Raw genomic sequence first — 12,653 nt, forward strand, 5'->3', positions numbered from 1 at the left:
AACTAAAAGAACTTAGAGAATATAAATTTCTGTTAAGTAACCCAGCCTGTGATACTCTGCTATGGCAGCCCAAGCAGTCTGATATATGGACCACCTAAATTTTTGCATATCAAAGGGAACCATACTTCATTGGTCATGGAATCCAGTGAGGCAAAATACTCCATTCTGCCCACTTGCACTGGCCTCTCATCTCCTCTTTATTGACTATGATTTACTCTCCAAGCCCAGTTCCAATTTCACCGCTGGGCAACCTCCCAATTCCCTGGTGGCTCAGATGGTAAAGCATCTGCCTACAATGCAGAAGACCCAGGTTCAATCCCTGGGTCAGGAAGATCCTCTGGAGAAGGAAATGGCAGTGTTCTTGCCTGGTAAATCTCGTGGATGGAGGAGCCTGGTAGGCTACATTCCATGGGGTTGCAAAGAGTTGGACACGCCTGAGCAACTTCACTTCACTTTATCTTCCCTCTTCCCTAAAGGAATTCACTCTTTAGGAATTCAACCTCTCTGTTCTATAATCCCATGTTTTTATTATTACCTCTCCTAGGGCCAACACATTAGAATTTTGAACTCACCCCAGCTCTTATCAATGCTGAGTATACAGCAAGCACTTAATAAATGTTTGTTGATTGATGGGTTACTTATCCTCAAAAATTAGATAAAAGCTATTTAGTTTAATTTGCTTCTATACTTACAACATATTCTGAGAACAGATGAAAATTCAGGGCAAACAGTTGATTATCATAACACAGATGTGACTTTCCAGCCTTTACTATACCCTCCACAATATTCACTCAAGACCATCTCCAGCCCTGGAATGGCCGCAGAGTAGAGGTGAAAAGTTGTCGACCCCACAACTACTCTTACTAAAGCTGCCAGAACAACCACCATCTTAGAATTCTGAAGGTGGAGTGGCCTTTGAATAACTTTGGCAAATCAAACTTACCAACCCTTAGATCCCTTGCAATTCCATCCATTTAGACATTGTCTAAGACAATGGGACCACAGCAAGCTGTGTTCAGGTCTAAAAATGTGTCCGAATGGCAGCTTTTATAATTGAAAGCAATAGCTGCTTCTCCAAAATGAACTTGTGATGCTTAACAGGCTTTCCACGGCAAACACTATTAAAACAATTCCCTTGAACCTTGCATTTTACTGTTAAAACCACTGGTAGAGTTAACTTTCCCTTTTTCTTGAAGACTATATCACCTTTAAAACAAGCTCATCATCCACTAATCCATTTCCAAACCCAGTTTGGGAATCTGGGTTAAGCACAGTATAACAGAGTGAGACTGTGGCTTGATGGAGTGAGAGATCCTTCTTTATCTTAATTGGCAGAGTCCTCACAAGGGAAGACAGAGCACCGGTTCTAACTCTAATTTGTCTTCCTCACATGAATAATTCATGCTGCTTCTACACCACCAGCCACTACAACAGTAGGGGATGGTCTCTACAAGTGGATCACTGGCTGAAAAAAATGTCCCTCTCTGCCCAGCAGGAAGCTTTGGCATCTGTGTAAGTGAGAATTCTTCCTCAAGGTCAGGTTGATGGCCACTGAATGTTAAATTAGGGCATTGGGAATTTGATATTAGGAATTCCCAACTTATTGTATTTAACTAAGGCTGGCATGCCTCAATATTTAACCTTTAAAGAAATGCAAGCAGCTTTCTAAAAATAGAAGAATATGTCAGGTGAACAGTTTGAGGATATGTATATTTGAAGGTTTTACAGTCCTGCATATATCTGAAAATTGAATAGATAGAGTGATTTTTTTGTTTTAAAACACCTAATGCTTTGTTAGAGGCAATGTGAATGAATGAATGAACAAATTAACAGATTTATAAATGGGGCTCTGTACAGATGTAGCTACACCAAAGCCCAACTGGTAAGTTTGCATTCAGTTGGCTTGTTTGTTTGGTGAGATTGTTGCCAAAGCAGAGGGTCTGACAGTTTCAACTAAAGGGATAAACTGATATAAAGATATGGGTATCTCCACCAGCTCTCTTCTTCTAGGTTTTGAAAAAAGTCTGAAGAGCAAGTCATTTAGTTTCAGCATTTGGAGCATATGTTTTCTGACAGTTGATCCACTACACACCTGAGTTGTTTTCAACATCTTCTTCCTGAATATGGGCAAGCATCATACAGACTGTGTCTGCCATTAAACAAAGACTGGGGACTGGGAAATCAAAGAATCCAGTGTGACTGAGGGAAGTTAAGGCAGAAGAGGCTTGTAGGAGTGTTTTTAGGGCAGGACAGAGGCATGGGGTGCCCCTGGGAACCAGGCAAAATCCAGGCCACTGCACGCTACGAGAGAACTCAGGGAGGCTGCAGAAGGGGAAGCTAAGACAGGCCAGAAAGGAAGTATTTGTAGTAGATGACCTTATGAGATTTTAGGCTTTAGAAAGACAGAGAAAAAAGTGGTAAAGGAGGAACCTTAGTGGGTTTTATTGAAGTTGAAAATAATAGTTTGGTAGTTTGAGGTTTAAAAAAAAAAAAAGAAAAACCAGAAACAAATGTAGGTGCACACCTATGTACACACACTCACACTCACACATGCCGTGTTGTACACCCATACAAAGTGAAATGCACTTTCCTCTCTTCTCTTCAAGCAAAGAAAACATCTGTGAGTAACGGTAACTCTCCTCACCTCACCCACCCAAAAAAGGAGGTGACCATGTGTGTGGTTAAGATGGAGGAGCAGGGCCACCAGAAAGGCGGATGCCCTACACCCCACCTGTCAGAGCCCAGGGGACCAGGGACAGGACACCAGAACCTCTACTATGGCTGCTGCAGAAAATTCAAAACTACAGATCGTGGGAGCAAGCAGAAACCCAGGTGACATCAGGCTGCAAATCCCACTCAGACAGTTTGAGTCCTGAAACCTCAACGTTGTCTAGAACGTCATCTGGTTCTCCAGCCTGTGTGGTTCAGGCAAACACAGGAAAACCACACATGTACAGAAGAAGGCAAAGCTCTTCAAGTGGCAATTCAAGTTCCCTTCAAGAGGGAACAGAAAGAGGGGGAGGAGAGAGAATTATAGTTCAGATATGAAAATGGAAAGTAACTGAAATAGCGGAGAGAACTAAGACCCAGAAATGATGCCACTGGCAAACACAACCCACTCCAGTGTTCTTGCCTGGGAAATCCCATGGACAAAGAAGCCTGGTGGACTACAGCCCACGGAGCCACAAGAGTCGGACATAGCTTAGCGACTAAACCACCAACCACCAAAGGGTAGCTATGTCTAGTAATTATCATTATTCCCCAGGCTCCACATTGACCAGGAACTTATCCAAATTAGTTTAGTTTCTCCAAACTAATTAGGAACCACATTCTCCTGAGTTGATCTGCTAAGGTGTAGAACTGGAAGCAATTCTCATTTTCTGTAAATACGTGGGCCTTTTTATCCAGAGAATACAGACTCTCACGGTATGAATAAAGTCAAAAGAATGTAAACACTGTCTCTAATTCTCCCTAGTGAGGGGGACAAAGTAGAAAGTCCTTATCCAAAGAGAGTAGGGGGAAGGTTGCACTTCTCACTGTTTTAAGCAGAAGATTTCAAGATAAGAAGGTGGAGTTGTTCCACACAGGGCTGAAATGTACAGTCATGCAGTTTGTGAAGTGCACGAAGGTCCCCTGGCTGAACGGGTGAGTGAGAGATGAAATCCAGTCTTGGCAGGACCACAACTACTCAGATGAAGAGGTGTCTCTTCCACTACTGAAAGGTAGTATATGCTTGCCTCTCTACATACCTGTGAAGCTGGGGTGACCCAGAGTCTATGACTTTTCCTAATTCTCAAAAATGTACCACATAACCCAGTGGTGGTCCTGCTTTCCACAGGTCAAGTGGCCCAAGAAACCAGAGTTGCTCCAGAGTTGAGATGCAAGGAACAGTCCTCTATCGGCGGTCTTCAGAAAGTGTAGTTGTAGCCACCAGGACAGCCTTGTTGTATGACCTGTTGCCTCAGGCCTCCAGAGAGAAACTGACTCTTTCTGTTTATCATGTGAATTCAGTTTGACCTAGATTCATTTGGAGCAGGTTAGGCATTCAGGAGCTAAAGCTGCCCACCCACAAGTGGCTCACTAATTTTTTTTAAGATAATACTTAAAATTCAAACAAAATTATCCATTTGCCTCAGCCAGCACTGCATTAAGGTCTGTATGTTCCAGCTAGTTTAGAGGATAAGCTGGTAACCATGGGGGAGAAAGGTCTATAACAAAGCAGCACTTATCTGGGGAGTCCAGGCCTCCAAAAGAGATTATTCTATGTACCCCACCCCTATACCTCCTTATCCTTACCGCCCTAAGTAGCTTTAAGTCCTGTTCTCCTATTTGGGTGTCCATCCTAAAAAAAATAGGCTATCATACTTGTTAAGATACGTTGAACCTTTTATTTAGCTGCCTCGTATTTAAGCTTTTTCTTACATCAAAGGGGCTTAATATCTCCTGTTCAATATTTCCCAAAAGAATAAAATTAGGTAACTATATGACAATGTTTTGTCACCCACAGATGAAGAATCACTTCTTGCTTCCTAATCACTCCGTGCTTCCTTTGTACAACTGTTTTCTTCAAACATTTCCTGTGAATCAAATTCAGATTTAAAAGTCCTGGGGATGCTCACAACTTAAGGAAATCTCATGGTGAAGAATTTTGTCAAAGGCAGACCTAAAAAGAATCACTCATGACTTTTCTGAGCCTCCACATTGGGTTAACTTAGATGATGATGTCAAACATCATGAAACCAATCTTGTTTCATTTAATAGTTTATGGGTTTTCAAGCCACTTTCACACACCTGTCATGTGATGCCCATAACCATGACCAGGAGTTCGTGGTCAGACACGATTGTCCTCAGTTGCCAAGAGAAGAAGCTGAGGCACAGGGAGTTAATGATATACAGTTAATGGACCTGTGTTGAAGATTTGGATGGTGTCAAAGCTCTTTCCCTAACCTGTGCAAAACAGCTCGAGGACAAAAAAGCAGGAATCATCTGTGTTCTGCAGACATGGAAATAATTTTCTGTAAGCATTCATGCCCTCAAACCCTTAAAATTCAAAAGTCAAAATCTCCAAAACATAAAATTCTAAATGAATAGAGGAGACTGCTGACATCTTCAAGGCTGAAAGGCAACAAATGCAGTATCACCATGATAAAAAATGATTAAGTGCTAATCATACCAGCTGAGATATCATCAAATTTTGCATTAGCAGCATAGCAGAGTTATTAAATACATTATGTTAAAAGTGCATCCTGCCAGAATCTTTGCATTTTTCCACCAAAAATAAAAAGGACCTTAAATCAACGTTAAAAGGATAGAAAGTAAAAAGATAAAATGATGTCATTTATACACAGAGTTGGGGAAGTGGCCTCAATGAACAGGCAGTTGAGGCCTGCAGTTTCCAAATGTCAATTTGGAGAATGTATTAGGCAGAGGTGGGGCGGCGGCCAAGAGGAGCAACCCCATATCCAAGGAGCAGCGGCTGCATGGGTGCAGGAGGGCTGAGAGGAGCTACTCCACATTCAAGGTCAGCAGGGGTGGCGGTGAGGAGATACCCCTTGTCCAAGGTAAGAGAAACCCAAGTAAGATGGTAGGTGTTGCAAGAGGGCATCAGAGGGCAGACACATTGAAACCATACTCACAGAAAACTAGTCAATCTGATCACACGGACCACAGCCTTGTCTAACTCAATGAAACTAAGCCATGCCATGTGTGGCCACCCTAGACGGACGGGTCATGGTGGAGAGGTCTGATAGAATGTAGTCCACTGGAGGAGAGACTGGCAAACCATCTCAATATTCTTGCTTTGAGAACCCCATGAACAGTATGAAAAGACAAAATGATAGGATACTTAAAGGGGAACTCCCCGGGTTGGAGGTGCCCAATATGCTACTGGAGATCAGTGGAGAAATAACTCCACAAAGAATGAAGGGATGGAGCCAAAGCAAAAACAATACCCAGCTGTGGATGTGACTGGTGATAGAAGCAAGGTCCAATGCTGTAAAGAGCAATATTGCATACAAACTTGGAATGTCAGGTCCATGAATCAAGGCAAATTGGAAGTGGTCAAACAGGAGATGGCAAGAGTGAAGGTCGACATTCTAGGAATCAGTGAACTAAAACGGACTGGAATGGGTGAATTTAACTCAGATGACCATTATATCTACTACTGTGGGCAGGAATCCCTTAGAAGAAATGGGGTAGCCATCATGGTGAACAAAAGAGAACGAAATGCAGTACTTGGATGCAATCTCAAAAATGACAGAATATTCTCTGTTCGTTTCCAAGGCAAACCATTCAATATCACAGTAATCCAAGTCTATGCCCCAACCAGTAATGCTGAAGAAGTTGAAGTTGAGTGGTTCTATCAAGACCTCCAAGACCTTTTAGAACTAACACCCAAAAAAGGTGTCCTTTCCATTATAAGGGACTGGAATCCAAAAGTAGGAAGTCAAGAAACACCTGGAGTAACAGGCAAATTTGGCCTAGGAGTACGGAATGAAGCAGGGCAAAGGCTAATAGAGTTTTGCCAAGAGAACACACTGGTCATAGCAAACACTCTCTTCCAACAATACAAGAGAAGAGTCTACATATGGACATCACCAGATGGTCAACACCGAAATCAGATTGATTATATTCTTTGCAGCCAAAGATGGAGAAGCTCTATACAGTCAGCAAAAACAAGATTGGGAGCTGACTCCCAGTCATGAACTCCCAGATCATGAACTCCTTATTGCCAAATTCAGACTTAAATTGAAGAAAGTGGGGAAAACCATTACAGCATTCTGGTATGACATAAATCAAATCCCTTATGATTATACAGTGGAAGTGAGAAATAGATTTAAGGGACTAGATCTGATAGACAGAGTGCCTGATGAACTATGGACGGAGGTTTGTGACATTGTACAGGAGACAGGGATCAAGACCATCCCCATGGAAAGAAAATGCAAAAAAGCAAAATGGCTGTCTGAGGAGGCCTTACAAATAGCTGTGAAAAGAAGAGAAGTGAAAAGCAGAGGAGAAAAGGAAAGATATAAGCATCTGAATGCAGAGTTCCAAAGAATAGCAAGGAGAGATAAGAAAGCCTTCCTCAGCGATCAATGCAAAGAAATAGAGGAAAATAACAGAATGGGAAAGACTAGAGATCTCTTCAAGAAAATTAGAGATACCAAGGGAACATTTCATGTAAAGATGGGCTCGATAAAGGACAGAAATGGGATGGACCTAACAGAAGCAGAAGATATTAAGAAGAGGTGGCAAGAATACACAGAAGAACTGTACAAATAAGATCTTCATGACCCAGATAATTACGATGGTGTGATCACTCACCTAGGGCCAGATATCCTGGAATGTGAAGTCAAGTGGGCCTTAAAAAACATCACTACGAACAAAGCTAGTGGAGATGGTAGAATTCCAGTTGAGCTCTTTCAAATCCTGAAAGATGATGCTGTGAAAGTGCTGCACTCAATATACCAGCAAATTTGGAAAACTCAGCAGTGGCCACAGGACTGGAAAAGGGCAGTTTTCATTCCAATCCCAAAGAAAGGCAATGCCAAAGAAGGCTCAAACTACCACACAATTGCACTCATCTCACACGCTAGTAAAGTAATGCTCAAAATTCTCCAAGCCAGGCTTCAGCAGTACATGAACCGTGAACTTCCAAATGTTCAAGCTGCTTTTAGAAAAGGCAGAGGAACCAGAGATCAAATTGCCAACATTTGTTGGATCATAGAACAAGAGAATTCCTGAAAAACATCTGTTTCATTGACTATGGCAAAGACTTTGACTGTGTGGATCACAAGAAACTGTGGAAAATTCTGAAAGGGATGGGAATACCAGACCACCGGACCTGCCTCTTGAGAAACCTATATGCAGGTCAGGAAGCAACAGTTAGAACTGGACATGAAACAACACACTGGTTCCAAATAGGAAAAGGAGTACGTCAAGGCTGTATATTGTCACCCTGCTTATTGAATTTATATGCAGAGTACATCATGAGAAATGCTGGGCTGGATGAAGCACAAGCTGGAATTGAGATTGCTGGGAGAAATATCAATAACCTCTGATATGCAGATGATTCCACCTTTATGGCAGAAAGTGAAGAGGAACTAAAAAGCCTCTTGATGAAAGTGAAAGTGGAGAGTGAAAAAGTTGGCTTAAAGCTCAACATTCAGAAAACTAAGATCATGGCATCTGGTCCCATCACTTCATGGGAAATAGATGGGGAAACAGTGGAAACAGTGTCAGACTTTATTTTTGGGGGCTCCAAAATCACTGCAAATGGTGATTTCAGCCATGAAATTGAAAGACACTTGCTCTATGGAAGGAAAGTTATGACCAACCTAGATAGCATATTCAAAAGCAGAGATATTACTTTGCCAACAAAGGTCTGTCTAGTCAAGGCTATGGTTTTACCAGTAGTCATGTATGGATGTGAGAGTTGGACTGTGAAGAAAGCTGAGCGCCGAAGAATTGATGCTTTTGAACTGTGGTGTTGGAGAAGACTCTTGAGAGTCCCTTGGACTGCAAGGAGATCCAACCAGTCCATTCTAAAGGAGATCAGCCCTGGGTGTTGGTTGGAAGGACTGATGCTGAAGCTGAAACTCCAATACTTTGGCCACCTCATGCGACGAGTTGACTCATTGGAAAAGACCCTGATGCTGGGAGGGACTGGGGGCATGAGGAGAAGGGGACGACAGAGGATGAGATGGCTGGATGGCATCACTGACTCAATGGATATGAGTTTGGGTAAACTCTGGGAGTTGGTGATAGACAGGGAGGCCTGGTGTGCTGTGATTCATGAAGTTGCAAAGAGTCGGACACGACTGAGCAACTGAACTGAACTGAACTGAACTGAGCCTTTGTGCTAATGAGATTTTAGATAAAACTCTGATGTAAATACAACATTATCTCCCTCCACCAATCCCTCCCAAAATATCTAGAAGGGCATGCAGTGGCAGAAAATTGTCCATTGCCAGGAGAAAAATATCCTACTGTGAGTTTATCCAAGCTCTTCTGAAAGATGAAAGATGGCCAGAGCATTTCCTTATTGATCAGATGGGGCCAATTTTAACTTTGTGTAAGTCAGCCTAGGATGCATGTCCAAGAACCTCTTCATCCTCTGATTCCCCCATCTTCTCTTCTTTTCCTTTATTTTTGCTTTTGAACTTTTTACTTTGTGCTGGGGTATAGTCAAAAACAATGTTGTGATAGTTTCAGGTGGACCATGAAGGGACTCAGCTATACATATTCATGTATCTGTTTTCCCCCAAACACCCTAATCATCCAAGTTGCCACATAACATTGAGCAGAGTTCCGTGTGCTATATTCTCTCCTTTTCTGATCTCCCACCTTCCTCCAGTGTCCCAGTGTATCCGTCATTTTCACCCCTTCATTTGGACCACAAAGATCAGGATCCCTGCCCATTTTAGGGATGGAGAATCTATAAGGAATCCTTTTATCAGTAATTCCTTTAAGTTTTCTGTACGCATTATCTGTGGTCTTTCAGCTTCTTCTATGTAGAATGACTACAAGATGAACAAGATTTCCTGTTGGCAGTATAGGTTGTTTCTTATAGCCATCTATACTGGCTGACAGCAGATCATGCATTGTAAAGCTAAAAGTTTTCTTTCCTACCAAGAGTAAAGAAAAGTGGCAGAATAAAGGATGTGTGGAGAATAAGAAAAACCCATCCTGTCAAATATACCTAAAGACAAGTGTATGCTTGCATAATAACTTTTTTTGCACCATTTAATTCAAATTTTCTACCTCCACCATTCCTTCATTATAGTTTCTCCCAATGGAAGATATGTTTGAAATCCATACACCTTATCATTGTTTTTTTTATATAAATTACAGTTAAGTCATTTTTTTCAGTTGCTAAATGTTGCTAATAAAGGCCGCATCAACACCCACTTCATGCTTATTTGATAAATTCCAATAGATGATATAAACAACTGTGAGGCCAGGAGCGATCAGGGCCTTGATGCAGTCTGTGACTGAGCAGCTTTGTGGTTGGAATGTTCCTAGCTTCCAGCAACAACACAAACTCACAGGACAATGTATCAGGTTCCAGACTGTGCCTGTGGACATTTATATGAAAAATGTTAGCTCAAAGGATTCTGAAAATGAACCATCCCCAAATATGACTCTCCTTAATGAAAGGGAGCATAGCCTGTGCATTTGCAGCCATTAAAGCTGCAATTCATATATGGTCTGCAAGACTGGATTCATTTATTCTTTCATTCAAATATTTGTTGATTGCTCATTATTTGTCTTTTCCTACTATTCGTGGAGATCTCAAGGCAAGAATACTGAAGTTGTTTGCCATTCCCCTCTCCAGTGGACCACATTAAGTCAGAACTGTCCTCTATGATCCATTCAAGAGGGTGGTCCTGCACGACATGGCTCATAGCTTCAAAATTGGGGAAGGAAACGTCAAGGCTGTATATTTTCACTCTGCTTATTTAACTTATATGCAGAGTATATCATGTGAAATGCTAGGCTAGATGAATCACAAGCTGGAATCAAGATTTCTGGGAGAAATATCAATAACCTCAGATATACAGATTATACCTCTCTAATGGCAGACAGCAAAGAGAAATAAAGAGCCTCTTGATGAAGGTGAAAGAGGAGAGTGAGAAAGCAGGCTTAAAACCTCAACATTCAAAAAACTAAGGTCATGGTATCCAGTCCAATCACTTCATGGCAAATAGATGGATAAAAAACAGAAAAAGTGGCAGATTTAATTTTCTCAGGCTCCAAAAGCATTGTAGATGCTGACTTCAGCCATGAAATTAAAAGATGCTTGCACCTTGAAAGAAAAGCTATGACAAACCTAGACAGCATATTAAAAAGCAGAGACATCACTTTGCCAACAAAGGTTCATATAGTCAAAGCTACAGTTTTCTCAGTAGTCAGGTATGGATGTGTGAGTTGGACCATAAAGAAGGCTGAGTGCTGAAGAATTGATGCTTTTGAACTGTGGTGCTGGAGGACAGCATAGAGATCAAACCAGTTAGTCCTAAAGGAAATCAATCCTGAATATTCATTGGAAGGACTGATGTTGAAGCTGAAGCTCCAATACTTTGAGAAGTATTGTGAAGAGCCAACTAGCTAGAAAAGACCCTGATGCGGGGGTAGATTGAGGGCAGCTGGAGAAGAGGGCAACAGAGGATGAGACGGTTGGATGGCATCATTGACTCAATGGGCATGTTTGAGCAACCCCCAGGAGATAGTGAAGGACAGGGAAGTCTGGCATGCTGCAGTCCACGGGGTCACAAAGAGTCAGACATGACTTAGCAACTGAACAACAACACCATTATTTGTCAAATGTTCAAAATTCTAGGGGTACATCTGCAAATAAAACAAGACAGACTGAATATTTGTTCTTGAGGTGTTCCTGATCTAGTAAAGAGAGAAAAATAAATAAACTAAAATAATTATAAGTACTGGTAAGATATAAGAAAGAAGCAGGAGACCAAGGTGGGGAATCAAAGGAGTGGGATACAACTGCCTTAGACAGGATGAGGAAGGAAAGATGTTCTGAACAGTGATATGTAAATTGAGCCCTGAAAGATGAAAGGATGTCATCTATGCAGCAGAGCAGGGAGAACACTTTCAGTAGAAGAAAATAGCCAATTCAAAGTCTCCTAAGAAGTTTCGGGGCTTGGTGTGTTTATGGCATTGAAAGGAATTCAGTGCAAGCAGAATGTGCTCAGAGAGGCAGGCAGGTGCAAGACTGCACAAGATGTCAAAAGCTATGATCAGGAATTTTTACTTTATTCTGGGGCAGATCAGAAGCTGTTGGAGATTGCAATAGGAGAGGGGCATGAAGTAATTTATGTTCTATATTGCATGGCTACTGTGCAGACAATGGACTGAAGGAGGAAATGAGTGGATTTGGGAGACAGGAAACTTGTAATAATCCAAACAAGAGCTAGAGAGCCTGGCACAGGAGTGTAGACATGAGATGGGGAGCAGAATACAGACTTATCGTTCATTTTTGAGGTAAAATCAAAGGGACTTGCTGGTAAGTTATATGTGGAAGCTGCAGGCATGAGAGGAATCAAGGATAATTCTAAATTTTCTGCTTGGTGGGTGGTGGTGCCATTCATTGAGATGATGACAACTGCCCCTAGTTTCTTCTGTTCCAGTGCAAAACCTGTGGTACAGCAAGGCCCTTCCCCATGTGAAGCCCTAGGGTGATTTCATTTCCCTTCTTGTAGAACTTCCTGTGAAAGAGCTTTCTTGACTCTTTTGTAGTGTCAGGGAACTAAGAAATAAACCCCTGAGTTAGCCAACACAGTCCAAAGGACACCTGAGACCTATCTCAGTCCCCACCCTGGATTTCCCAGCCTCAGCTAATATGTACAGTGACAGCACACAAGACCAACTGTAGCTTATGATACTGAAGAGAATTAAAAACAACATGACAGGATAACGTCACATTTTTTCCTGGGGATTAGGCCTTGGGTACCAAACTGTGGGCATAAGTTGCATTATTGGGTGTGTTGAGATGAATTCACACACATACACATACAGTGTCCACTAGTATCAAGTTCTTTAAAGAAAACTCAAATCAAAGATAAACAGTTGGTCGTGGGAGAGAGGAAATAATTCTTTCAGAAGGGCACTGAGAGACCAACTGAGGGTCTGCC

At 41.9% G+C, this 12,653-nt stretch overlaps 1 non-coding gene and 1 pseudogene across 1 annotated transcript; both read left to right on the top strand.

The window, feature by feature from the left end:
* Positions 1 to 259: 259 nt before the first annotated feature.
* Positions 260 to 332, top strand: TRNAC-ACA (transfer RNA cysteine (anticodon ACA)). Its single transcript has one exon. It is a non-coding gene; the product is annotated as a tRNA-Cys (tRNA).
* Positions 333 to 5,957: 5,625 nt separating this feature from the next.
* LOC133245188 (craniofacial development protein 2-like) lies at positions 5,958 to 9,119 on the top strand (annotated as a pseudogene).
* The last annotated feature ends 3,534 nt before the right edge of the window (positions 9,120 to 12,653 follow it).

The sequence above is a fragment of the Bos javanicus genome, chromosome 3 (assembly GCF_032452875.1).
Source record: "Bos javanicus breed banteng chromosome 3, ARS-OSU_banteng_1.0, whole genome shotgun sequence".
Classification (NCBI taxonomy): Eukaryota; Metazoa; Chordata; class Mammalia; order Artiodactyla; family Bovidae; genus Bos; species Bos javanicus.